Raw genomic sequence first — 5000 nt, forward strand, 5'->3', positions numbered from 1 at the left:
TAATAATAATAATTTACAAAGCTCGATCAAACTAAATTAAAATCGGCATTATATTTCTGATCTCACATTATCATAATCATCAGGATTTCGAAATCTGAAGTAGATTGTAAATCAAATTTTCTCCGACTGACGGAATCAGAATAAATGGGAAATATGATATTTTTAATGTAATCAAACAAGAAAAATAAACAAACGTATGGAAATAATATTTTTTTTAAATAAAAAAAATTGAGCATTTTAACAGCGTAATATCCACTAAACGCAATCAAAGCGCCTAAAAAGGCCTCGTCATACGACTAATTCATAACAATGTGAAATTGAATGTAAGCTTCAATTTAATAAACGAAATCCGATAAAATGGACGTTTCGGGTTTCCCATTTATACAGACGAATTTCGTTAATTCAATTTCACATTGTTATTTATTTCTTTGAGCTTCGAGCAGCGACATTTACAATACGGAATGAGATAAGCGGAAGAGTAGCGTCCCTTGATTGGACGTCACGGCGGAAAAGTTATTAGAGAGAGAACGTCATGCTGGTTGGGCGCGTGCGTCTCTCCTCTCGTCCTCACGTCCGGTGAAAGCGGCTTGAGACACATGCGCAAAACCAAATTGACGTTCTCTCTGTAAGGTGACGTCCAATCAAGGGACGCTACTCTTCCACTATAATCTCATTCCCTATACGGAATAATTCGTAGAAATACGAATTTTTGACTCCAGCAGCTACAGAACTGCTTTCGCCTACTCTTTTGACTCCATAAATCTTGTTGAAAAGGAAAGTTTAGCTCGGCAGAACCACCTATAGATAGAATGCGCTTGGCCAAGGAGTTCACAACATTGCCATCCGGAAGTATAACGGACCAACACACAAACTCTGTGTAACCATGAACTTTAAGTCTGGTTAATACAGTTTAGTGAAAACAACTCACAAACGCGGATGGCAAAAACAATAACAAAGGCCTGAGTGACGTCATCTTCGAACTATCTATATTATTCAGGACTTTGGAGCATTTGTTTTTTGTTTTTTTTGGATCACGCTGATAGCAAATTATTTATTTCTAAAACTATTTAAAGTGGATTTTTTCTTTTGTTCTATTCGAAACTACGAATTTTCTAAATTTCAAATAGGCGGCATCTTTGCGTCGCTTGGCCAACAGTTAGTGAACATGTAAGACGAGAAAAAATAACGGACCTGTATAATGTATAATGGACAATAAATCGACACGGACCGATTAAAATCGTGCGCTTGTGGTATGACACTCGCTTTCGGATAGGAAGGTCTCGCTCGACGCATAGTTGAGTCCTTGGAAAAAAGTCTCTCTTTACTCACATTCTTTCACCGTATGTAAAATGAGTAGTTAACAGGGCTGTCTATGTCGGAAAAAAAACTGTATTATCGCCTAACAGGCGTCATGTCTTGTTCTACACGTTAAATGTTGCTGTTGGTTAGGAACCCCTTGTAAAGCGCTTTGAGCACATTATGTGGATATTGCTCTATATAAAATCTCTTTTTTTTTTAAATTGAGTGGATCGGGAAGTCAGAAAATAAAAATCTTGACTTCACCAAGATCTCGGTCCCTTTGCGCGCGTGTGAAGCGGACGCTCTATCCACTGAGACATCGGTGCCCCTCTTTAATGAAGACAGGGTTAATTAACTCTTACAGGGCAGCATTGCTGCCTTTGTAAACAAAACAAAAAACAACAAAAAACAAACAAAAACAAAAACAAAAACAAAAAAAAACAACAACAACAAAGGGAAAAAATAAAGTGTGAAAGTAGAGTGAAATCGAGGTAGCGCGTAAAGGGTTAATTTTACTTTGTACAACACCAGATTATAACATCAAAAACATGACTATATGCTGCTATTCTCTGAAAGAAAAAAAACCCCCAAAAAAACGTATTCATAATTTTGGCCAGAAAATATAGAGCGAATAAAATGACTACTCATCTTGTCAAAAAAAAACTTTCAAACCTGGGATTTCGGCGGGGTCCCAGGTTTGAGAGTGTTTTTTTTTTTTTTAACAAGATAGTTTAATTATTTTTTTCGCTCTATATTGGAATAAGAGATTTCTGGCCAAAATGTTTTGAATATGTGTTGTTTTTGGGTTCTTTTTTTTTTTTTCAGAGTAAGGTAGTATTATTATTATTCAGTTGTTATGTATTATGATTAACACTTTTCCCCATCATTGTCGATAAGGTGATGAGAATTTTTTTGTGTTCGGTGTTTAATCGTTCAGGCTATTATCTAGCGTTTACGAGGCCATAGGTGGAATGTTCTGGTATTAGTGTTATATTATTGTATTGGAGGTGGATTGGAAAAAGGATGTTGATGAAGATGGGTATGTCTTCATCATCTATTACATTGTGTGTGTGTGTGTGTGTGTGTGTGTGTCAGTGTGCGTGTGTGTGTGTGAGAGAGAGAGAGAGAGGGAGAGAGATAAGAGAGAAGAGAGAGAATTACAAAGAGGTGGGGATGAGAGAGAGAAAAAAAAAGGGGGGGGGGGGGGGGAAGAGAGAGAGAGAGAGAGAGAGGAGGGGGGGGGAGAGATAGGGAATAATAGAGGGGTATGTAAAGAGAGATGGAGGGATTAGAGATAAAGAGAGATGTAGAGATAAAGAGAGAGAGAGAGAGAGAGAGAGAGAGAGTGTGTGTGTGTGTGTGTGTGTGTGAGAGAGAGAGAGATAGAGAGAGAAAAGAGAGAGAGAAGAGAGAGAGAGAGAGAGAGAGAGAGAGAGAGAGAGAGAGAGAGAGAGCATCATTACTGTTCGTCTATACATCTTGTACTACTTCCCTTATTATTAGGTTAAATCATTATAATACCACGTACTGTATTTGTAGTGGAGGGCAAAGGTCGTGAATGGAAACAAACAAGGGGAGTAATCAGAAACTAAGAATGGTATTAAATAAAAGGATGAAGTAAATACACGGTTATCGTGTGATGCTGTTGAAAAGGTGAAGTTTGAACATTCTGAAAAAAAAGAAATCTGTCAGGAAAAAAGCATAGAGAAAAATATAGGAAAGAAAAGAAAACCATCCCAAAAAATCAGCCTACCAAAAATATAATATATAACAAAACAATAGCACACGTTTGTAATAATAACACAATCAATATACAGGGTGTCCCAACCCCCCCCCCCCCCCCCCCCCCCCAAAAAAAAAACAAAAACAAAAAAAACCACCCAAAATATACAGGATGTCCCAATAAATGATAAATGTATAAACATTATACAGGATTGTAACCGTGAGATTCAATTTAATGAAATTATTATCTAAAATGTAGTTAAAATGCAGTGCAAAAAAGCCCCCAAATAAAATGATAAATATTCTTACAGTTATATATATTTTTTTTAAAAATTAAATTTGATTAAATTAATTCTGATGTGTAAATACATTTATTGGGACACCCTGTATATTTGATACAATATCATTAATTATTAAAGTGATCAAACGCCGCTTATGAAAACGACGACAAAATAGGGAAAAAGAGTTGTGACGTCACACCTCCCACTTTTCTGGTTCCTAAATCCTTGGAAGTGTATGCGTAACCTGCCCTTCGGAGGTCAAACAATGAATAGGTTACATATTGAATCATAAGGTGGCACACCTATATTAGTTAGCAGGATTTTTAGGCAAACTCTAAGAATTGCGGGACGTAAAAGAGCGAGGATAGATGGTCCTTATTCTTATTGACGTCCAGCATATAGATAGAACGAGGTTGACGTCACCCTGGTCTTTGTTATTGTTTTTTTTTTTTTTTTGCCATCCACGTTTTTGAGTAATTCTCACTAAACTGTATTATCCAGACTACAAACGTTCATGGTTACACATAGTTTTGTGTGTTGGTCCGTTACACTTCCGGGTGGCAGTGTTGTGAGCTTCTTAGTCAAGCGATCACTATCTATATTTAGACTTTAAAAAAAAAAGATGCCATCACTCTGAAACCAGATCATTTATACAGTGTCAGACAAAGCAGACAGAGAAATACAAGGGAAAAAAACATCCCAAAAAAATATATATTATAACAAAATAAATAAAGATGTGAGAATGGCGTAGTTAGTGCTTCATTCAAAGCGTTTTGTTGATAAAGGCTGAACCCGAAACGTCCAAATCATCCATCTTCGTTTATCAAATTGAAGCCTCCGGAAGAGTAATTTTACAATTCCAATGACATAGGAACCATTTCATTCAAAGCGTTTTGTTGATAAAGGCTGAACCCGAAACGTCCAAATCATCCATCTTCGTTTATCAAATTGAAGCCTCCGAAGAGTAATTTTACAATTCCAATGACATAGGAACCATTTCATTCAAAGCGTTTTGTTGATAAAGGCTGAACCCGAAACGTCCAAATCATCCATCTTCGTTTATCAAATTGAAGCCTCCGGAAGAGTAATTTTACAATTCCAATGACATAGGAACCATTTCATTCAAAGCGTTTTGTTGATAAAGGCTGAACCCGAAACGTCCAAATCATCCACCTTCGTTTATCAAATTGAAGCCTCCGGAAGAGTAATTTTACAATTCCAATGACATAGGAACCATTTCATTCAAAGCGTTTTGTTGATAAAGGCTGAACCCGAAACGTCCAAATCATCCATCTTCGTTTATCAAATTGAAGCCTCCGGAAGAGTAATTTTACAATTCCAATGACATAGGAACCATTTCATTCAAAGCGTTTTGTTGATAAAGGCTGAACCCGAAACGTCCAAATCATCCATCTTCGTTTATCAAATTGAAGCCTCCGGAAGAGTAATTTTACAATTCCAATGACATAGGAACCATTTCATTCAAAGCGTTTTGTTGATAAAGGCTGAACCCGAAACGTCCAAATCATCCATCTTCGTTTATCAAATTGAAGCCTCCGGAAGAGTAATTTTACAATTCCAATGACATAGGAACCATTTCATTCAAAGCGTTTTGTTGATAAAGGGTAAACACGAAACGTCCAAATCATCAATCTTCGTTTATCAAATTGAAGCCTCCGTAAGAGTAATTTTACAATT

At 36.6% G+C, this 5000-nt stretch overlaps 1 protein-coding gene across 1 annotated transcript in view; it reads right to left on the reverse strand.

Moving 5' to 3' along the window:
• The window catches only part of LOC144964285 (U3 small nucleolar RNA-associated protein 15 homolog), a 115058-nt gene that overhangs the window by 28349 nt on the left and 81709 nt on the right, over positions 1 to 5000 (reverse strand).

Source organism: Berghia stephanieae, chromosome 2, assembly GCF_034508935.2.
Source record: "Berghia stephanieae isolate SIO BIC M18660-M18661 chromosome 2, UCSD_Bste_1.3, whole genome shotgun sequence".
Classification (NCBI taxonomy): domain Eukaryota; kingdom Metazoa; phylum Mollusca; class Gastropoda; order Nudibranchia; family Aeolidiidae; genus Berghia; species Berghia stephanieae.